The 24,777-nt window shown below is 32.6% G+C and overlaps 1 long non-coding RNA gene across 3 annotated transcripts; it reads right to left on the reverse strand.

Moving 5' to 3' along the window:
* Positions 1 to 9,148: 9,148 nt before the first annotated feature.
* Positions 9,149 to 14,305, reverse strand: LOC145585058 (uncharacterized). 3 transcript variants are annotated; one of them, XR_014100537.1, is made up of 6 exons: positions 13,478 to 14,305; positions 11,743 to 11,849; positions 11,551 to 11,664; positions 11,002 to 11,301; positions 10,330 to 10,477; positions 9,149 to 9,361 (listed from the first exon to the last, which is right to left on the reverse strand). It is a non-coding gene; the product is annotated as an uncharacterized LOC145585058 (long non-coding RNA). The 3 variants fall into 3 exon arrangements; XR_014100536.1 differs by lacking the exon at positions 13,478 to 14,305 and adding an exon at positions 12,172 to 12,592; XR_014100538.1 differs by lacking the exon at positions 13,478 to 14,305 and adding an exon at positions 12,172 to 12,592 and having other exon boundaries at positions 9,162 to 9,285.
* Positions 14,306 to 24,777: the final 10,472 nt, after the last annotated feature.

Below are 24,777 nucleotides of genomic sequence, written 5' to 3' on the forward strand. Positions count from 1 at the left end.
GGCTTGTAAGAAGCTGCCATTAGAATTTTAGGTAGTAAAATTATGTTAAATTTCCGAAAAAATATTTTATTTTATTTTTTAAAAAATGGAGTTGAATTAAACTTTATTGTATAGAAAAGAAAGAAAGATTAGTATTTAAATATAACTTATGTTAATTCTATTTGCTATTAAAAGTTAAATCAAGAAATAAATAGTAGCCAAAATGATGTGGACCAATAATATTGAATGATACACGGAATGAGACATAATAGTGGGATAGAGGATTCGGACACATGGAATATCACTCTTAAATTAACACGTCTACACTCCTAAACTTTAACTGAGCTACGAGTAGTTGACATTCACTTTCTCTTTTATTTTTGTTGGTAAAACTGAATTTTGTTGATTACAATTTTTTTAAGTAACAATGTAAATCATCTTTTAATGATTGTCCAATTTTTTCTTATTGACAAAACTAAATGCATTTATGGTTTCCTTATATAGAGCCAATAGGTTTTTATACTGATCTTTTTGTCTAACGATTCTTCATGTATGCCAGCACAATTAAAAATAAATGCATTTAGTGGTTTTGCCGTGTAAATCACAAATACAATGAAATGCAATTATTGCAAACCTGGAAATTAATAATCCCTCTATTGCTCAGGCATATATAGACTGTACTCTATTTATTCTTTATCAAGGATGAACATGGGTTAAGTACTCAAATTTATATCGTTATCGGATTGGGTAACCAATAATAACAATTATAATGATACTCAAACAGGTAAGGTTCGAATACTATTGACACCAAATTGTGACTCCTCAAAGTAAACCGGTAACGAATCGTATATCACTACTTAATTTCGAGTTGCGTAATGGATATAAGAATTACTCAAATAAACTTTTCTTCTAACTAAAAATCATTTTGTTCCAGTTCAATAGCTTTTTTTTAAAGCCATTTTAGTCTTTTTAATATTCCAATCCCTACCAATTGGTTGTTGGTGCAGTGATGATTGGGGCTGCACTTGGTAGGGAGGACCCCGTGTTCAATCCCCCGTAACAACAATTGAGAGGGGATTGGAACCTAGCCTAACCACCAAAAACTGATTTCCAAATCCGGATTGACCCAAAGGGTAAACCGAGTGAAACACCAAAAAAAAAAAAAAAAAAAAAAAAAAAAAAAAAATCCAATCCCTTTCACTAGCCCAAAATTCATAAACAATAAGTCCATTTCTTTCTTTCATGTAAAAAACCAAACTATTTTGATCTATGAGCATTGGAATTTTTGTATGAAATTGCATGCATAGCCATTGAAGTAAATTTTCCAATAATATATGAACAAAATATCAAAACCCAAAACTAATATTATTGCACTTTCGACCATATTTAAAATTTACAGAAGATATTGAACAATCTAATTGGGTTAAAAGGTAGACATTTAAAGCTTTCTAACGATACGTCAATAACATAATACTAAAACAGACACCGGGAATGACACATGTCACTTTCTGGTGTTGTTTTTTCTTCCGAAAACTATTTTCTAAAAATAAATATTTTCTAACTTTATTTTTCTTTTTATATCTTATTGATTGATAACTTATTTAAGTCAATAAAATTATACTATGTATATAGTTTATTTATATATTATAATCAAAATTAAATATTCTAATTACTAATATTAATATATGCAATTTTTTTTTCCTTATACATTACAATAATATGGATTTTATTTATAGTACGAAAAAAGAAAAAAAAAAACTTTATATTGCATCAAATTGACTTTAGCACATAATTCTATAACTATAACTATGTATTATAATAGCAAAAACTTTTACATACCCCTAGTTTACAATAAATTTATTGTAAATCAGCGGCATGCACACGTGTAAGCTAATTTACTTTTTCTTTTTTTTTAATTTCTATAACAAAACATGCAAAAATTAAAGAGCTCGAAGTTAGAAATCGCAGAACAACAATGGAGGAGAGAGAAAGTGAGAAAACGCATACAGATAACGCGAATTCGAGTACCTTGAGGCTTTAATCATCAATGGTGAATTCATCTGCGAACTTCAATACCTCAAATTGTAGTAATCTGATCCACGAATTTCTACAAAATCAGAGGCAAATTGAAATAAACTCCATTGTTAGGTGATTTTGAGAAATCGAATTCTTTTGTTGAAATTGATTTAAATTGATCGATTATAGAATAAGAAGAAGAAGAAGAATAAATAAAGAGTTTTGGAGATGAATAACAATTGACAATGCAGAAGAAGCAATTGACAATGTAGAAGAGATAGAAAATCAAGTGGTTCCTCATAAATCAATTGGTTCAAATTCAGCAAAAACATCCAAATCAAATAAAACTGAAGGTAATTTCTATACAATCAACCTTCTAATTAATCAACATACATATTCTTCTATAATCGATCCATAATTGATAAAAATTAACACGTATTAGACTTGAAAACAATTCAGGTTGTATGTAAAAAAGTTACCCTTTGAATGCACAAATGTTACCCTTTTTGTAAATAAAGGTGACCCTTTGTACGCACAAATGTTATCGTTTTGTATGCTTAGATGTTACCCTTTTTCTGCAAAAACGTTATCCTTTGTATGTGCAGATTTTACCCTTTTTATGCATAAAAGTGACCTATATAAAACATTGTATTATTCCCCTCCAAAAGTTAACTTGAATTCATGCATAAACGTTATCCTTTTTACCCACAAAAGTTACCCTTTTCATGCATAAACGAGACCCTTTCTATCCACAAAAGTTACCCTTTCATGCATAAATGTTACCCTTTCTACCCACAAAAGTTATCCTTGTCATGCATAAAAGTCACCCTTTCTACCCACAAAAAGGTGAAGTAAGAGTCTGTTCTCATCAGATTAATTTCAGTTCAGTTTAGCTCTAATAAGTTCAGTTCAGTTTAGTTTATGTCTAATGATATTGCTAATGATATAAAGCCAAATTTCATACTTTTAAGCTTATATTACAACAAAGACGACGACGACGACAACGACAACAACAATAATAATAATAATAATGACTATTATACGGTTATACCATATTTCACTTAATGACTATTATACCATATTTTATTATTTGACGAGCTAGGAGTAAAAATAGGATCAGGTTAGTTTTTAATAAGACTGGCTCAACTCTTTTTTATTTTTATTATTATTATTATTATTATTATTATTATTATTATTATTATTATTATTATTATTATTTTGAGAATTTTTTAAAAAGTGTTTTGTGTTCTTTTGTTATTTTAATATTTTATTTTTTAATTATATAGCATATGTTTTAAAAATATTTTGGGGTTTCATGTTTTTAATATATTTTTCATAAATATTTTTAATTATATAGTATATTTTTTTTAAATATTTTAATATGTATATTTGTATATACACATATATATAATAATAAATAATTAAAGATCATTAATCTGTAGTTAAAAATCACTAATTATTAAGTTCAGTTCAGTTCAGTTTAATTTAGTTCAGTTCAGTTCAGTTAAGTTCAGTTTAGTTCAGTTCAGTCAATGAGAACAGGCCCTAACTCTTTTATGCACAAAAGTGACCCCACAAAATCACATAAGTTACCCTACAACTCAAAAAAAATACTTGTAATTTTTTTTTAGTAAAACACTGATAATGAAACTAATTAAAAAATATGAACAAAAAGATTATTAAAAAAAAAAAATCAGATCAGAAATAAATTCAAACAATATAAGTTCAAGTTCGTTGTTTGGATTAGTAGAAATTAAAAATGCAATTGTCTTCTTCTTCATAAGCTTATAATTTACCATTTTAATCTAAAATTGAAGAAGAAGAAAAAAAAATACTCGTACTCAAATTTGGTTTTAGAAAAACGCAAAAAATTTAGATAACAAATTTGAAGTTGGAAATTAAGATGATATTGCAAATGGAAGAAAAGATTGCTTGAATCACCAAAGAAAATGGAAGAAAGAAGTACAGTAGTTCAGCAATGGAGAGGAGAGAGGTAAATTTAGGAGAAAGAGTTTTTGAAAGTGGGGAAATGAGGAAAAAGAAGTACAGTTTAATTTGGGAGGGGATGGGTGAAAATGGAATTGTTTCCATAAGCTGATGTATTACATCGAGTAAAAATAAGTTACTCACACGTGTCATCCCAAACTCGCACACCCACACTTGCTTAATATGGGCCAATTTGCAATGAGTTTATTGTAAATCGGATTTTTTAAAAAGTTGAATGACATGTGTTATCTCTTTTATAAATAACTAGTTGTTGGCCCGCGCGCTATGCGCTTGGTCCCCCAATTTGGTGATTTAAACTCGGTGATTATTGTATAATTAGTTGTTGGTATGTGATTGCATTATTTCTAATGTTTTATTGGTAACGGAGTTAGGCATACTTGTTAGCGTTGAACAAAGAAGGAATTTTGATGGAATAGATTGTTTCGTTAATGAATTAATGTAATATTTGACTATTTGTGTATGTTGATTATTAAAGTAATTTCACTAATTAAGTGAAATTGAGGTGGATTAGATTTATTAGTTGTTTATCATGATAGTTGTAGGTGAAATTTGTAATCTATTTGCTTCAATTACATGTTGCAATTTTTTTATGAAACGGTGCATATTTAGCCCAAAAAATAAAGGGGGTCCAATGCAAATGATAGTGTAGTTAAAGAAAAAAGAATGTTTTTGTGCGTATGTGAAGCGTTTTAGTGTTTTGTGAAGTAGGGTAAATGTTACAATTAGTTGTGTGGATGAATGGCAAACTGGGTGGTACAATCAGGCCGATTGGAGGATTCACTACTACAAAATTGACTAAAGAGACCATATCAAAATGGCCAAAGAGACTACCTTAGGGGTGGTCTCTAGCTCACGGGTGTCCTACATAAGTGGTCTCCACTTTTTTTATTTATTTAATTAAAAAAAGGAGAGACCACTTATTTAAAATAGATGGTCTTTGGTACATTTTCATCTCTATAAGATTATACATAAGAACCATTTATTTGAAATATTTGGTCTCTTGAATTCAAGAGACTACATATTTATTTAAATGGTCTCTTATAGGTCTCTTTGAGTATTTTTGTAGTAGTGATTGACAAACTGGGTGGTGCAATCAGGGCGATTAGATGATTGGCAAACAGGGTATGATCAGGGAAATTGGAGGATTGACAAACTGGGTATTGTGATCATGGTGGTTGGAGGATTGGAAAACTAAGTGGTACGATCAAGACGATTGGAAGATTAGCAAACTGAGTGGTGCAATTAGGGCGATTGGAGGATAGCAATCTAAGTGCTTCAATTAGGGAGATTGATTGAACGATTGGAAACACCCAATTTGCCAAATTAAAATTGAAATTCAATGATTGAAAACTAAACTTCAATGGATGACAAAAAGCTCTGAGCTTTAATGGAAGTCTCAGATCTTACAAGAGGAGAAAAAAATTCGTTCAAAACCAAAACACACTTACCAAACCTACTTCACTCGTACATAAGGATTTACATAAAAGAAAGATTTAATAATCAACCCAATATCATAATTAATTACAACAAAAAATAAATTGAATAAGACCTAAGTATCAAAATTAAAATCAATGAAAAGTAGAAAATTATACTGACATGAGGAGGCTATTAGAGGATTGATAAATTGAGTGTTGCAATCAGGGCCCTTGCAGGACTGCAAACTGGGTGTTGCGATCAGGGCGATTAAAGGATTGACAAACTGGGTGTTGCGATCAGAGCGATTGCAGGATTGACAAAGTGGGTGGTACGATCAAGGCGATTGGAGGATTAAAAAACTGGGTAGTGCGATCAAGGCGATTAGAGGATTAGCAAGTTGTGTGGTGCGATTAGAGCGATTGGAGGATTGCAAACTGAGTGTTGCGATTAGGGAGATTGGAAGATTGGCTGCCAAATTGAAATTGAAATTCAATGATTTACAGAAATCTTGGTGCTTTAACAGAAGTCTCAAATCTTATAAGAGAAAAAAAATTCGTTGAAAACCAAAACTCACTTATTAGACCTACTTCACTCGTACATGAGGAGACTGCATAAAATGAACGTTTAATAAATAATCAAATATCATAATTAATTACAACAATAAATAAATTGATTAAGAGCCAAGTATCAAAATTATAAATTAACATCAATGAAAAGCAAGAAGTTATACCGATGTGAGGGGGCGATTGGAGGATTAGTAAATTGAGTGTTGCGATGAAGACGATTGGAAGATTACAAACTAGGTGTCATAATCAGGGTGATTAGAGGATCGCAAACAAGGTGTTGCGATCAGGGAAATTGGAGGATTGATAACTGGGTGTTGCGATCAGGGCGATTGGAGGGTTGACAAACTGGGTGGTACGATCTGGGCAACTGGAGGATTGCAAGCTGGATGTTGCGATTAGGGCGATTGGAAGATTGGCAACACCCAACCACATAAACATTCTTCTTTCCTTATCTCCCTTACCATGCATCGTTTTCCCTAGTTTTCTCCTACCCTCACATTATTCTTCTTTAATATATGCTTCAATCCATTCCATGACTCTCTTTCTTTGCCATTTTTCTCCACTATTTTATGGTCTTTTTACTTTCATTTTCTCAATTTTAATCCTTAAATGTCTTGCATAAGACAATCTCTTGAAACCACCTCAAATTTCATAAAATACCTATAATTCTAAATGGAAAAAAAATAATGGGAAATACATGCAAAAAAAAAAAAAAAAAAAAATAGAGGTAAAATTATAGGAGATGTAGTATAGGAAATCCCTTAATCTTCTTCATTCTTTTTCTTTAGGCGTTCGTACTATGTTCAAGCCCCCGTTTTCTAACCTAAACCAGAACTTTCAATTTTAATTTTTTCTTTTTATTATTGAATTTGTATACTTTGAAAAATCTTTTATTACCAACTTGATTTACTTTATTTCATAAAACAAACCATGAGATGATAATGTTTTCTTAAAAAGCTTCACTTCTTCAGTTTTACTTTAAAAAAAAAAGGTTGCAGTCTATGACCCCTCTTCTCCAAGAAAGTCCTCCTTCCTATGGGGAGTTCAATGTGCTCCCTGTCAATCACAGTCACATTCTCGTATCGTATGAGACTACATTCGGATTTAGCTGCAGAACATCAATTTTCACTTAGAGGTTGGCCACTGCAATTTAGCAAGAAGATTACATTTTGGATACTATTAGTTAGAAAATATTTGATAGTTTTTTAGATGAATTTTTTTACGGCAAGGAAAGTGAGAAATATAAAACTTATGGTAGACTCTTGCTTTGGATAGCGGTGAGGGGATCCATTCCCAGAACAAATGGTGTAGGAAAAAGCAGAAAATATTTACAGCATTTCAAAGATAACATAACAGAAAGGTAGGCTGTTTTGCCTTGTGTATAATATAACCTAAAAGAACAACTAACACTATATTATTGATCTTTAAGGATCATATTACATAATTACCACTAAATACTATATCCGAACTCTTTGGTTCCTCTTTAATTTGAATCTAATCTAAAGGGTGCAGCTCCTCTTTGAATTTAATCTAAAGGGTGCAGCTCTGACGACTCCTCATTGTTCTCAGCTTATCTTCTTCCTATGCCCTGCTCAGTACTGCTGCTTGTAAATTTTGCTCCTCATGATACTGCAACCACAAACAAATAAAACTCGATGAATTGGTTGTCAAAGATCAATTTTTGATAGCTCCGAACAATGACCCCTATCGAATTATTTGAACCAATCTTAAACAATATCCAAAATTACATGGCTCGAACAAAATTGACCCAACCTGAGCTAAAAATTATTAGGTATATCATTGATAACCAATCATAATAAGCTACTTAATGAAAATCGAATATAACCTGGGTCAAAATTAAACAAGGTGAGTAAATCACCAAATTTGCCCCAAAACACAGTGCTTACTCTAATCATCCCTTTTTTAGCATTCTAGTTCTAACAATCATAACTCATGACAGTAATGAGGTCATCAAAAACTTTTCTTACAGGGGATTACCTGCTTTGCTTCCTTTCTCTCTCAATTTCATCTTGTAATAATAAACAACAATTGTGAGACAAATTATAGTTGGGAACTTTTGGTTGTAATAATATGCGCTTGAAGAGAAAAAAAAAACATTGAATTCAACAGGATACACAAGTTATTACCAGGACCTGCTTTAATTGTGCATTTTCCTCCTTTAACTGATTTAATTCTGCTTCCAGCTCTATGGTATACGCTTGTAGAGAATGCAATTTAGTAAGCCACATAGTTTTAGGAGCTAGTTCAAGACAAAGTTGATCGATAGAAAATAAATTTATGCATTCTAGAATTGCCCTTCTTTTACATCACATTTTACTAACATTAATTATTGAGATTTTATATTTTCTCCCATAATTATATAGACAGAGTTATTTACCTCCAAAAAAGGATACCTGTTTTCTGGCTCTAGAGCTACCAGCAGCTTTTTCTATTCTTGATCCTCCTCCTTTGCCTCCTCTTCACTACCTTCTCGACTGGGCCATCGATAATCCGCTTCTTCCCTGTCAACGCAACCATGTCCATCCCATATTGGCCACTAGGATTGTCTACCTTGCCTGGTCCGCACATACCCTCTGGCGAAACTGGGCACATTTGGAATAGGAAAATTAAGCAAATTATAAAATATGAGAAAATTACCAATATAAGAGAGAAGAGCAAGAGAAGACTTCTACCAAAATTACGCAGGTTATCACAAGAAGGCAATTACCTGAAAATGATTTCAACAACATAAAAAAACACATAGCCTCAAACAAAACTGATTGAAATCCAGATGTAAAGTAACAGACTTTACCAATAGTCCAATACCCTTGGTTACTTCTAGAATTGACTATTGCATTTCACAGCAATTAAAAGTTTAACACGGCCTAACAAGACAAGAAAGGATCATTAAGGCTAATTATCTTGAACAATGAGCCAAGGCGCATCAACTTCATTCTAAATATCTCGTTATACCAACTCAAGCCAATGTTTAAGAAAATATACAAAATTAATATTCAGCGAACAGGGAATAGAGGAAAATAAATGTATGGAAGTAAGTAAAATGGGGAAAAGTAAGGAGAGAAGCACAGAAAATAGGAAAGAGGATTCATCCAGCTTGAGTATATTATTAATGAATTGCCAAGATAGAGAATTCATGCCTTGATATAGCTCGCCAAGGGGAGAATGACTGACATTGCTCTTGACAGAGGTCAGGTCTTCTTGTGTGCATCCTAGGACTGAAGCTAGGTGATCCTCACTCTCAGACCAGATTCGGTAATTGGCTCTTAGATTGATTTTGATGCTGCATATGTTTGTTGGGTGGTTCAGTCGGTCAAATTGATCCTCCATGAATTTCTACTTCAGACAAAGCAGCTTGTCTGAAATCAATGACACTAAAGAATATAACTCATAGTGTTAAATGCTAATATCTAAACCTAGATCTTCCACATAAAATCAAATTCAAAAAAACCAGAAAATCTGTATTGCCTCATAAAACCAAATAAGTTAAACGAAGAAAAAAAACACCCAAAAAATAAATTTAAAGCAAATAACAACAAAGAGATTACGAAAGAAAATAAATTAGCCAAGATAATAATAAAGACGAAAATCATCAAATTTAATTGTTTTGAAAATTAATCAAATATAGATTTTGGCAAAAACTAACTGCGTTCAAATACCTATAATGGTTTACCAAAAAAAAAAGAAGACAATGACTATAAATTCCCTTTCTTTTGTTCTACAATGTTCATAAAGAGTAATGAACGCAAATGGATATGATTAACACAATTGATTTTAAACAGAAATCCATCATACACACTAATTACAAGAATTAGAAACTCAATTTCATTCAATTTAATTATTCGTCCTACATAATCACTCATAATATAATCTAAACTAACAGAAAAAATTGAAATTAACAAAAATCTTATTCTAAAAATGGGAAGAAGCTAAAACCAACAAATTCAATAACAATCAATAAACAAGCAATTCAACAAAAATAGCAAGATTAAGTGCTTTCTAAATCTAGGATTTGAGATAAAAAAAAAGTACAACTGGTATCAGAAAGTTTTGCCAACGAATTAGAATGGACATTATTCACAAAACAATTTGACTATCATTAATTTACTTTTATTTTTTTATAGAGCACATATTCACAACCAGAAGTATCTAAATTAAACTTCTTTGATGACAAATTGATAATTCACAGCAACTGCTTACATAAACATTATGCTTAATGAGATTTCTATAGTCTATACAGGGTTAGGCTCATCATTAGTGAGCAGCATAGCATCATAATCTTCCACTAAGATGAGAGCAAAGAATAGAATTGGGTCAAACTTGTCACCTTTTCATTGATGTACAAGAGGAATACTCAGAATAAAGAAGTAATGCATGTAAGGATGTTAATTGTTCCCAAAGAATCGAATTTGTGATTGTTTTCTCTTCACTTTATGTAAATATTGTAGAAAGGCTTGGCCAGTACTCAGCAACACCTGGACCAGAAATTATGCAAGAAATCAGACACAGAAAGATAACGAGCGTAGTGTTCTATGCAATAATATTCTACATTGAAGCTCCTTCAAGAAAACTCATATTTGTGGCCAACTTTCAAAACACAAGTATAAGCATGTACAAACAAGATTGAAGAGTACCTCTTGAGACCTTGGTCGAGGCTGTGTTTGGTTGGGAGGAAAATCATTTTCTGGGTTACCAGTGTTCTCATTTTCTATTGTTTGGTCAGTAATTGGTGAAAATACTTTTAATTTCCCTTTTGTATTTCCACATTTTTCTACCCTTCACCTTACTTCTCTCATCCCTCCCTCTTCCTTTCCACTCTAACCTTTCTATCAAAGAGCCAAACTAAGGAAAACGGAGTTAAAAATTGGGGTTTTACTTTCAATTGAAAATAAAATTTTGTTAAAAAAGCTTTATTTTAAAACAAATATGGCTGTGAGCCTGTGAGTGCAAAACTAATAAAGATGAGTAACAAGAACAAGAATTAAGGTAGAGTAATCACGTCATCAAAACTGCCGTTCAAAAGGAAAAAAAGCTTCCTTTGCTCTTCTGAAGGATTCATCAACCGTAGGCAGAAGATATATGCTGCCGGAATAATAGACAGGAGTGAAAGCATAGCTTTAAATCCAAAATGAGAGACATCGTTTGCTATTATTTCTATGCCTTACATCACAAACTTAGCCAAACTGGCAACGGAGACCTCTGTCGTCCCAATAAGATTAGCTTTTGATGATGGGATTCCAGTTTGAAGAATTTGCTGGCCAATTGCATCATATGACATGTGTCCTAGCCTTAATAAAACCTGCATATCAAAGCAAAATGGGAGATCAGAGAGAGAAAACATGACAACTAATAACAGGTGTGTATCAAACAATCTGCAACACTAAATGAAACCCTTCATCATCACCATAAGAAAGAAACATCTTTAAAAAAAAAGAAACAATATATGCAGAAGACTACCACAATTGACTAACAATTGTGTCAAATTCATTGACAAGACAAGCATTTCATCAATCAAACCAAGGTAGATTGAGTTGTGAGATATACTTACGATTAGGAACAAGAAGAATAAGATGGGTGTCTGCTGAGAAAGATTTCCACTCTAGTAAACTGCAACTGCTAGAGCAAGAAGTGATGCCTGGAAAATTAACCCAACAGCCCCAGCCTGCAACAATTTTTTTTCCTAAGAATAAATCTCAAAATGATTTTAAATAAATGAGAGAAAATTTACAACAGCAGCAACCTTTAAGATACCAAGCTCTTCGATGAGTTTAGCAGATACAAATGTCGCTGCAACACCCATTAAAGCTCATAATCCACTAAAAGCACCAAGTATGGAGGAGTTAAGACCTGTCAAATACTCCAAAGTTTTACATTAGACATATACTATTAATACAAAGATATAAATACTTGTGCACGCCGCATGGGCAATGATGCAACGGAAGCAGGTAATCACAAATAAAACAGTTCTACCTACAAAGACTAAATGCAAATGACTAGGTCGTCACTTTTTACAGCTATATGCCTATAACTATAACAATTTTTATGATTGATATTGACAAAAACTAATAAATCTCATGCTAATAGTAATAGAAACAATTTCTTTAATATTCTGTGCATGTCTTTGTATCTTCTTACAAGTGGAAGATTATTTTTTATCACAAGCACTGACCTTCATATATAATTGATGACGGGTAATTTTTAGACCTTTGCTACCTACCGTGTGAGTATGATTAGTGTCGAATCCATAGAACTGATTTTGAGAAAGTTATATCTTACTACCACTTTCATTTAACACAAAGAGAACATATATACACTCCATATCACTTGCTCTCCCTACCAGCTTTACTTCTCTTTCCCCCTACTCTTTCTATCACTCAAGTCTTTTATGGTGTTGGAAATTTTAAGTCTTTTAATACTTTTGTTTATTGCTTCCTGGTTATATAATTGACCTCCTCAAGTGCTGCTTATCTCTTTCTCTTCTTTCTCTTACATTGTCAACGTCACATATTGGGCCCTATCTCTCTCTAGTCCTTTTGTTCCCTCATCATGAGCTCCTCCCTTACCTCCTCTTGCTTCCTATTCTTCTCTCTTTTTTCACTCTTCTATTGTGGTCTTGATAATTCAGTTTGTCCTAATTGCTTCCTCATCCTTTCTTGCACCTTTTTTTCATCGCTCCTCTCATTTATCTTATATGATCATTGTTATTAAAGTTTATCCTAATTTCTCCTTCATCCTTCCTCATCGCTCCTCTTATTTATCTTATATGGTTATTAAGATATTCACTTTTATAATTTATATTTTTGTCATGTCATTAAAAAGATATTATGTTGTATAACAGTCTCCTAAAGAAGTTGTAATTGTCACAACTTTTCTCTGCCTAGTATCATTGAGGACCTCGATCTTTCTTTATCATCTTAGCCATCACATAGTCACCTTTTTTTTTTTTTTTTGCTCTCTTCCTTATTCCTTTCTCATTCTCTCCTTTTTCTGTTCTCTTGATCCTTATTCTTCTCTCCCCCCCTCTCTCGCTCCTTCTCTATCTCTCTCACACTCTTTAATGGTTTTAACATTTTTTTTGTAATTGTAGTCCTACGACCCCCTCCCCCCCGATGAAATGAAAACCCCTTGTATGGCATGGAAATTGAGATGAATTCACATTAAATATTAAATGCACCGATTCATGGAAAAAGTTTCAGTCTAAGTGCATAAATAAACATACTCATACTATTTAATGATTTTAACATTTTTAGTAATCATAGTCCTGCGTCCCCCACCTCTCAATGAAATGGAAACCCCTTGAATGGAAATTGAGCTGAATTCACGTTAAATATTAAATGCATCGGTTCAGGGAAAAATTTTCAGTCTAACTGCATAAATTAACAATACCCAAATCCCAAAATTCAATTTCACCAAAATAAATACCAAAAAAATAAACATGAATAATGGATTAAACATAAATAAACAAAGTAAGATACCTCTCAAAGAATTCAAGGATACTGAAAACTGAAAGCCTGGAGGACAAGAAACTCGCCTAATGCTGCTATTTCTCTGGCTGTTAGCCTTTTCACTTCAGCTCCGAACCTTTTCACCTTAGTTTCCATTTACTTCCCATCTTCCCTTGTTATTCTTTTCACGAACAAAGCAAAAATCATCTGAAAAAAACAATCAAAATTGGATTTTTACATGAAAATAAATCCCGCTCAAAAATTTTCACCAAATGGACAATGTTAGCCTTTTGTCATACAGAAGAAGAGAACACAACATAAACTAAATAAATCCACTGCACGCATCTGGTGACTCTCACATAATTGCTCGGGTGCTCGCTAACCCAAAATCTCACAGTCCAACTGCCTGCAATTTAAAGTCAAGTCACTCTTAGGTATAGGTGTCATAAAGATTTATTCCAAACTAATATTACATAATCACGGAGTATAATATATTCAAGTACTTAGTATAAAACTTAGATTTATAAGTCAATACTTTACAAAATTATAAATAAAATACTAATGAGATTTTATAACAAATTGATAATAGAGTATCAATATTATTACTGTCAGATCAAGAACTTGAGATAAGGGGTCAATACCTCAATACCTTTTATTATAACACAAAATAGTTGAATTTTGCCAATGGTTGAGTATTACTTACTTCGTTATTAGTTTGGCTGTTAAAAGTAGTATAAAAACCAAGATACTCGTGGTAGATTTTGGCAGATTAAAAGTAAATAATAAAAAAAAACTTTCTAAAAAGAAAAAAAGAAAAGTAGGGTTTACATCAAACACACACACCAAAATCAGTTCATGAAAACATTAAAGCACAAAATAACAAACACAAGATTTGCAAAGACAAAATCATAATAAGCTAACATTGTATAGAATCTAAATACTAATTCGCAACCAAAAATGCCAAATAACTGTTCAAAGAGCACAGTTGCCAAACACTAAGAAATGGACCAAGAAACAAAGAACATGAATATCTCTCTTTCAAAGTCACCTACATATAAAGGAAAAAGACACATTTCTAAAATCAATTACAGATTAGAGCACAGAGTTTCCCACAAAATGTAACAAGTACCATACAAATAAAACTGTAGGCATGAGATAACCAAGCTCTATATGACGTAGGGAAAACTAGTTCGTTATCTAATCTTCCCTAGAGCTAAACAAATTCATAATCACTTAACAAACCTAAATACGAGTATATAGGTAAGTCAAGGGTCGAACCACTAGGAACAGTTATGTTCAAGTATTTCCAATCTATGCCTAAGCTAGGTCGAAGTCAAGGGTAAAGAGGTAACACTAAAGAACTACTAAACAAGTAAACAAACAAATGAAACACTAGGGAATGGGGATCAACAAGTAATCATGACAATTGCAACAATTAGGGAAGAACATGCCACTTAATGGTTGTGAAGATTAATGATAAGAGCTATTAATTGGAATCAAAGAGCTATCTCCTATAAGTCAAGCTAGGGTTCACTATGAATGACTAACAAGGAAAATCACAATCTAAACCAATCGATAATTGCAATTCCTAAATTAATGGGTCGTGTCATTAGCAATCGCAATGTAATATAGCATAATTTTCAAGGCCTAATCAAACTACACACATGCAAACTTTCATTAATCACTTTAATCTCAACAATCAATAAACACAATTCCCAAATTAATCACAATCAGTCAATCTTACAAGTTTCACCCAATCCCTAGCCAAACAACTACTCAAGAATCATCATCTAATCAACAAACAACTAAAGAAATCAAGAATCAACAAAATATGAAGAACAATTACACTAATGAAGATCAAACATCAAAATCAAATCAAACAAATATGAAATTAAACAAAGCAATAAAATGAGATAGAGTTAGAAATCCTCATTGATTGATTATGGAGATCTTCAATACAATTGTCACCTTGAATCTTCAATCTTTCAAATCCCAATGAAATTCCTCACTTTCTCTCTCTAAATCTACTCCTAAAACTAACCCTAAAACTAGAGAGAGAAGCTCTCAACTAAGCTAAAATATGAGGTCTAAAATTGGATTCTAATTCTCCCTAATTTTTCCCCCAAAATGGGTATTTATATTTACAAGGTTAAAAGGGAAAATAAAAGAGAAAGGAAAACAAAAGAAAAGAAAAAGAAATGAAAAAGAAATAAAACTAAATAAGAAAACAAAAGTAAAAGAAAATAAAATGGGAAAAGAAAGAAAATTAAAAGAAATAAAACAAAATAACCAAAGTCAACTCAGTTTTGGCTCTTCATTTGGGAATTATCCCATGTTTCGCACAACACCGCAAATCACCATCATCATGGTTCGATCATCACACTTCATCAAAATCAAAGGCTTCAATTCAAACCCAGCTGTGCGCACGCACTAGAGGGTCTTCACGCACGCACTAGGAGGTTGAATGGGCTGCCGGCGGTGTTTGTGGATGGCTGGAGCAGGGGTTGCGATGCTCTGCTAGGTTGTTGGGGGTTTGCTATTACGGGATCTTGGTGGTGAAGGTGGCTGATTTGGTGTTAATTGCGGGAGCAGGGGAAATGCGTGAGGTGGTGGTTTTGTTGCGGCTAGAAGGTGGTGCGATGGTGCGTGGGAACGGTGGTTGTTGCTAAGAGTTGGAGGGGGCAGCAGCTCGGTGTTTGCGTGGGTGCAATTGGTGAACGGTGAAGCAGGGGCTGCTCTGTGGTTTCAGGAGACAGAGATTGATGCGGGCTGGTGGTGATTGAAGGTGAGTTGCGGTGGCTTCTTTGTGTAAGTTGGTGGTGTGAAGCGGTGCGACTCGTCTGCGCTCTCGACCGCCAACCTCATGTGATGCCCACGAACAAGGCAGCCCCAAATGCTCAAATTTAACTTGTTCATCATCACCAAAATTAATGAGAGCGCAATCACGAGAGCGCGGCAACTTGAACTTGCAAATGGACTTGAAACACACAACTTGACCCCGAACAATCACCTACAAAAGACGCCAATTAAGAGGAGAAAACAAAATAAAATAAAACTACGGATTAGGAATTAAAAATATGAAAAACTCATAAAAACTAATCAAGAACCAAAATGAGTTATTAAAATGTAAAATCAAAGAAAACTAAGAAAATTATATGAAAATAATGAAAGAAAATATAGAAAAAGAATCTAAACCTTATTCTTTTGAGCACCATAAATGACGCTCATCACTATACCACCATCCTTAAAAAATTACATATGATATACCCAGGCAAACCATGTGACAAAACCTAATAACGACCTGTAGGCGTCTTTCGAAGTGCACCTACGTTAAGCATGTGGTGAATATGCTTGGCACTCATAGGAAGTGGGAATTGACATATACGATTAGGGACAAGGAAAGTAAGGAGGCGCCAACAAGTTTTTAAGGAACTTGTAAACCGTTCACGGATCATAAAAGGCAACCACGATTAAGGGACAACCAAAGGCAACAACGATTGACCCGTGAAGGTTACACCCCATTCACAATCCATGAGATTACTAACTCCATGTGGTTCGGAACCACAAAAGGAGGATCGAGGATGATGGTACGAAGTGAGTCATGGAGTCACATTTGCCCGTATTGGCCTCTACTCGATTCTTATAGTGAAAAGTGATTCCTGCGATCTCAAAGGCATGCAAACAAAGATTCAATTTGCTCCAAACTATTATTAAGCTAAATTGGTTTAATATTAATGCAACACATAATTCTAAAATATTAGTGATCACTTTAATTAATAACAAGATTAAAAAGGAACCTAAATCGGTCGTCCAAATTATCTTATCAGGCGTGATTTTCAATTACATGTTCCCTTTAAACATGCAATATTGTGATCAATAAATAGAATAAACATTAATATTGGAAGCAATTCAACTATAATAACGTTAGTTAAATTAAATCGATCATAATAAACCTAATCATGATACTAGCAATATAAAATAAGATAAGTAATTAAATTAATTAATTACTCACATTTCGCGCGCTCCTTTAAATTGCTATATCATGAATAAATTGTTAGTAACTTCAATAAAAATATAAATCAAATTGAAATTAAATTAAATAAAAAGTAGAGTTGATTTGGTCCAAACCCTCAGTTATTTGTACCTTTCACGCCTTGGTTTAAGGACGGAGCCTCATGTTAAGTGTGGACTCCTTGGAATGCTTAAGGAAGGAATGATGTAATTAGAAATATAGGTTTGAGGCTTAGAATATGAGAGAGAGAAGAGAATGATTTTTTTGGTGTAGAAGAGAGGAAGAGAGAATGATTTGGTGCCCCCAAACTGTAGAAAGGAGGGGGTATTTATAGAAAAAAATGAGTTGAGGGAACACACAAAACCCTAAAAAGATAAAAACCCTAAAAAAGGTTGTCGTGACACATCAGCAGTATGCCGCGACACGGCAAAATATGCCGAGACACGGTATACTTTAGTGTGACGCGGGGTACTTTGGTGTGACGCGGGAAAGATTTGACCTACAGAGGATAAAACGCGTGAAGTTTGACACACGAGGAAAACACGGGAAATTTCCCGTGACACGGTAAAATATACCGTGACGCGGCAAGATTTCTCGTGGCGCGGAATCTGTTTCCGTGACACGGTGGAATTTATTTCCGTTTTTACGTCCAGATTCATTAGCGTGAGAAAACGCGGAAAAAACACGGAAAAAGCACTGTGACACGTTGAAAATTTCCGTGTCACGGCACTGGCACCGTGCCACGTCAGATTTTGCCGTGACACGGCGTTTTTACACTGTGCGCAGTCATTCCAGTTTTTTACGCGTTTTTTAAACCATGATAACTTTTGATCCGTAACTTGGAATAAGGCATATAATTTATCATTGGAAAGCTTATCAAGTATACTTTCCAACCCAATTAGAATCAGGTCAAAATCATTCGTAGATTTTAAGATATGTCCGTTTTAGTTAAAGGGTGTCGATTTTGGGCCAAGTTTAGTATTTTGCTCATATCTTCTTCATTTTAAATCGGAATTGGGCTTATGATATATTTTTGGAAAGCTTATTTCAAGTCCTATCCAATTAAATAACAATTAGATCAAAATTGTAGGGCCACAAAATAAATTTCTCTCGATTTTGTGATGTGGACACGAAAAGAGGAAAACAAGTTATGGTTTAGGGAAATGAGCTAGGAATTGAGTTGGTTTATGAAATATATTGAATGGAAACATGGATTTAAGCACTCCAACGATTAAATACTTAACCCGACCAATAATGGCAGTGAAACGTTGTTCATCATCGGGTTTGGTTTTGGGGAGACATTTTTAGTTGTCTACACGACCAGACACACAAATTACCCTAATAAAACCCACCGCCAACCATGCCAAGCTTACCACTATCTTATAGCTCCGTTGATTAGCGTAATTTGTAAAGTAACACAAGCCATATATCTTATAACCAGCATAAATAAGCAAATGCAAAAAAATACTAAGAAACAACAAACAGAGAACTAATACTTTGTAAAGTAGTATAACCACACAAACTAATTAATCCAAAGACAATTTACAAAACAAGATCTCAAAATCATCATAAAATGTCATTAGACATATCAAGTCTCTCAGTCAATTTGTTGCTTGTGTTTTCAGGTACCAAGATCTGAACATGATTTTATTCCAGCCCAGTCCTACTAACTCCACCCTCCCTATCTCTCTCAATTTTCCTCTTATATTTTCATTTTAAAATATCATTCCATCATAGACATCTTCACTTTTCGAATGTATAATTGTCACATGAAAGTATGAAACTTTACAACGTAACACATGAAAGGATTTAGGCCTATCATAGCCGTTCAAGTTGGTTATAATTCTATCTCAAATTGGCAATAAATTAAAAACATACATTACCGATTGGTTAACCGATACTTTGTCAGCAAAATTAACCATAAATATTTTCTTTAGAGACAATAGAAAATCAATAACTAGCTTCAAGTTTAGATTTCTACTATGTGAAGTTGCAAATTACCTTTTAAGGTGTTTTTTTTTTATCTAAGTTCTTTTTTTTAAAAAAATGTAATTACTATGGGAGCATAAGAGTGATATGTCTTCTCATATTTTAAGGGATACTTATGTTGTTTATTTGAATATTAAGACTTTGTTTGTAATGAAACAGTTGCAATAGAAGGTTAATCATACTAATGCACTTTAGTTATATTAAAGAAGTATAAATCAACAAATTTAGTTATATAATCAAATGAGAAAGGAAATGAAATAAAGACATAAACTTAGGAAAAAAACAGAAGAAGAAAAAGCAAAGGAAAGAACAAACTTTAAAAAAATATCAAGCAGAGTACACATTCTCAAATGTCATCCCACCACCCGATACTGAAACTAAAAGACAAATTTTTTATTAGTATTTATAACAGAGCAATAATACTACACAAAGGCAATTACAGAGAACCTAAAAAAAGTCTTGCCATAGACTACACAAAGGCAATTTGAAATTAAACATATTACTTCCCAAAACTCACATCTATAAAAACCCAATTAAAAGCTGCAAATCTCATTAAAAATTAATCAAACTTTAACATTCCACTTGAAATCTATCCAGCTTATTTTGCCGAATCTTCCATGTACACATTCTACAACAAAATCCCACCAATTTCTAACTCAAATAACAAGCTAACTCTTAATTACTCATATTGTGTTCATGTTTAGTAAATACCCACAATTGATTTTACAACAAAATTCCATCATACACACTAATCACAAGAATAAGAAACTCAATTTCTTTCAATTTAATTATTTGTCCTACATAATCTCTCCATAATACAACCTAAATCAACTGTGAAAATTTAAATTAACAAAAATCTAATTCTAAAAACGAGAAAAAGCTACAATAAAAAAATTCAATAACAATCAATAAACAAGCAATTCAACAAAATCAGCATCGTAAATCCTTATGTATGAGTGATTTTCAACAAAGTGTTTGTTTTAATTTGGCAAATCGGGGGAGAATTTCAACAAAAAGAAAAGAGAAAAGCATCATAAGCATTGAAATGTTTATGTTCGAGTGATTCTCAAACAATTTGGGGGAGAATTTCAACAAAAAGAAAAGAGAAAAGCAACTACCAATTGCGGCAAAACTAAACCCTAAAGTTGCTGCCAAGTCGAGTGAAAAATCGACTACCCCAATTCTCAAAAATCCCACATGAATTTAATTATTTTAAACAAATCAAATTCATCACAAAAGCTGCTTCAAAGGAGCGAGGAGAGAGAGCTAAGAAGAAGCTTCAATGGAGGATTCAGAGTGCACACGTAAAAGCAACTCAAAGGTGAAGAAAATGAATGGAAGACAGTAAAATCAAGGAAAGGAAGGAAAAAGAAAGGGAAAGGGGCAGAAGAGTCTTCATACAAAAAGACAATACTAACCCAAGTGAAATAGGCAATTCAGCTAAGGGGGCTGAGGGCAAATGTGGTATTTCCCTGTTCCTAAGGAACAATAAATTTGGGAGCTCATTTTGTGCTGTAGTAAATGAACTTGGGGCTTTTATAAGGGTTGTAGATTCCACGCCTTTTTTTTTTTTTTTTTTTTTTTTTTGCCAACGCTTCTTCTTAGAGAATATTTTATACTATGCATGCAATATTATCCTTACTATTTGGTAATTATATTCCATTTATAACAACAAAATATTATTTGTTTATTTATCAATATGGAGTAATATTTTCCTACATATAACTTTGTGACGTAATCCATAATTATTATATTAGTCGTGCATGTAATACTCACACTATATTTGGTAGTATGATATTTATTGTTTATTTTTGTAATAACGAATTTTTATCTTATTTTGCAATTTGATAATTATTATAAATAAATATAATATTAAACTAATTAAACAGTGAAAATTACCGTGCATGGCACGGAACCTAATCTAGTTATAATATATATATATATACATATATATATATGTAATATGTGTATATATATATATATATACATATATATATATATATATATGTAATATGTCTTATATGTCTTATTCCAACTAAGTTTGGGTTCAAAAGATATGATAAACTAGTCTTGCATAGTTGCACGGTTTACAAAACATATTATTAAACTCATAAATAGTCTAAAATGTATTATTAGATCTGTAGATTGTCTAAATTATATTGTCTCCATTCTTTTTAATGATTGTAACATTTGATATTTTGCGCTGTTCATATAAACTATTTTGCTCGTTTTTTGTGATTTATACATTGGAATAAAAACATAGTTGTGGGAAGGATAAGGGAATTTCTATCCTCAAAATATCACTAGTCGAAATTGAACCTCCCCAGCTTTATGATTAGTAGAATATTCCCTCCACCCCATAATACATGAGACGTTGGACTTTTTTTCACTATTCATGCATTAGGTTTGACCATAAATTTTTGCTAAGATAATAAAAATATATTTTATCATAAAATATGTTGTTAGATAGGTTTTAATATAAAGTTTCATAATATAATTTTCATTAATATTTAATTATATAAAAATAAAGTCAAACTTTGGCATGTGTGCAATGTTTGACTGTGTTATGTATTATGAAACAAATAGCGTATTTCTTTTGATAAAATTAGAAATGTCAATTTGGAAATCTAAGTCAGGTTAGATTGAATTCATTTCAAGTTGAACCAATGGTAAATTGGTGTGCCCATAAAAATTAAAATTTGAATAAAATTTAGTTGAGTGCTATCCAAATTAGATCGATTGAATGGATTTTTGACAAATTTAATAAAATTATACTATCTCTATTTCTTTTTAGTTGTATTAAAAGAATGTTTTATTTTTTTACAAATAATGTCTTTTATTGCAACTAAAAAGAAACGGAAATCTTAGGTTGGATAAAGACCGGAACCAAATAGCATCCCTATCCGACCCATAAGTCCCAACCGTTGTAGATTCCTTGGCGAAATGAAATTCATATGAAAAGATAGCTCACCGTAGAAAAGGACATCACCTTCTCAATAACCTATCTCATCTCATATCTTCCCCTAAAAAGTTGAATGACTGCTATTCCAATACAGACCTGAAAAGATTCCATCAAATTTATGCTTTGTCTATTATATTTATGGAATCGAGAATCCACTGAATTTTATAGATTATATTGGAGTACTATTCATTAAATGTTAAGTACAATTATTGTAGCAAACGCTTGCTCGTAATTTCTTCTTTTAAATATTTGGTTTTTGGCCTTTTTTGCTACTTTATTTTATTTCTCGTATCATTCATTGTGAAAAAGTCTCAATCTCTTGGGTCACTGGGTCAGCAATCACACTTTCTCTTCCCCCGCCTGCCAAGTTGCGTCACCTAACAACAAGCTAACATTAACATCAAAAACATACTTCGCTTAATTAAAGATTGATCCAAAATTTTGATACTCAAAGTAAAATGTGTGCAATACTCAAGGTAATAAAATTGATCTAATAAAAATGTACAAGTTAAAAATCGAGGCTGTCCACTTAATCTCCATGATAAACGAAACTCTAGAATTAGCGGCTTATCCTAAAACCTCTACTTAAGGTAGTGGTTTTGCCCTTTAACCACTATCTTTTAAGTAGCGGTTTTGGAATAAACCTTACTTATTTTCACAGCAAAAAAATTACACTTTTATCTCCTTGATAAACAAAACTTGTTTACCATAAACATAAACTTGTATTTCCTCGTAAAGATCAATAGATAAATATACTAGTACAACATTTTTTTTTTCAATCTACACATACTCTGCATGTGTTGGGAGTAATACAAATTAAACAAATTGATGTTTTGATGAACTATGTTTGGCGTGGATTTTTTACCTCTCTCGCCGTACAGGGCGATGTCGCCCGAGGAGGTAGGGCGGTGAGGAGTAAGGTCATTGTCAAAGTAATGTACTCCATGTAATTCCTACCATACCCCACATGCTTGGCCGGGCGGGCAAGCTTGAGCCGGGCCAAAGTATGGGTACTGATTTTCAGCGGTTTTGACCCCGTGTTTATAACCTATAAATACCCATTGTGCCTATTCATTATATCATATATGAAAAATATAGAGTGTTGTGAAACCCTAAACACAAATTCAATTCCCATAGAGAGATCTGAGCCGTTATTGAAGTAATTCCAATCTTCCAATTGGGGTAAGGAATTGGAAGGTAGCTGTGTTACCCTTGCTGAGCATTTGTCACTAAGAGACTTGTACTGGTGGTGGCGAAATACGCTTCTAGGGCAACCGTAAAACACGTCACAACTTATATGAGGTCTACAATTGAGTATTGTATTTTTGCCCTAATTTTCTCTATTATTAGATACTCAGGTGTTGTTCGGTTGCCTTTGATTTTCACATACATTCAAATTTTCTATGAATTTTCTTTTGCTCATGTTGTTTGGTTGACATTAAAAAACAAAAATGGAGAAAGTCACAATTTATGGGAAGTTCAACTTCCCACAAATTAAAACATGAGAATTTATTTACCACCCTATCCTTGGTCATTCACAATTTCTTGGATTTACAAATTCTAGCATGATAACCAAATACATTTGTTTAATTCCTAGAAAAAATTATAGAGGAATTGATTTCCCATGAGCTAGAATAATTATCATGGGAATTTATTTGCTACGTCAACCAAAGAAAACCTCATTTCTTTTTTAAGTGACATACTAACATTTTTCATTCGAGTTAAGACATATGTTTTTTAACATTAGTATCTATTATTGTATTATAAATATTAATGAAATTTGATATCATGAAAAGTAATTAGTCAAATTCAATATGCGCTATATGATTACTGAATAATACACAAAGTCATAGGCAGGTGTTAAAAATTGAGCCAATCAACTCTAATCAATTTGACTCGAGAAAAATCCAATTATAATTTTAACTTGTATGGACATGATAATATAGCATACCTAAACTTTGAAATAGGCGCAATCTAGCCTGGTTTTATCGAACCTTATCTAGGTACTCGACTTGGCACATCTAGTTATGGTCATATGACTATATCAATAAATAGTATTAAAATTATAAACATTGATACTATAACACTCTATATGACTGTGACAATATTATTAAAGAGATCGAATCAGTAAAAATCAAATCGTTCCAACTAGAGGTATCAAAACATGACCCGACTGGCCCGATCCTAAATCAACTTGAAAAAAAATCCGATTCAGATTTCAATTCACATAAACATTATAATTTAACATGACTTAGAATTGAAATTAGAGCCTATTCTCTTCACATTATTTTCAATTCAACTCACTTAATCAATCAGAACAGGCCGTTAAAGTCGACTATCGAACCCGACATTGACCATCGAATTGAC

The sequence above is a fragment of the Chenopodium album genome, chromosome 16, assembly GCF_948465745.1.
Source record: "Chenopodium album chromosome 16, dcCheAlbu1.1, whole genome shotgun sequence".
NCBI classification, from domain to species: domain Eukaryota; kingdom Viridiplantae; phylum Streptophyta; class Magnoliopsida; order Caryophyllales; family Amaranthaceae; genus Chenopodium; species Chenopodium album.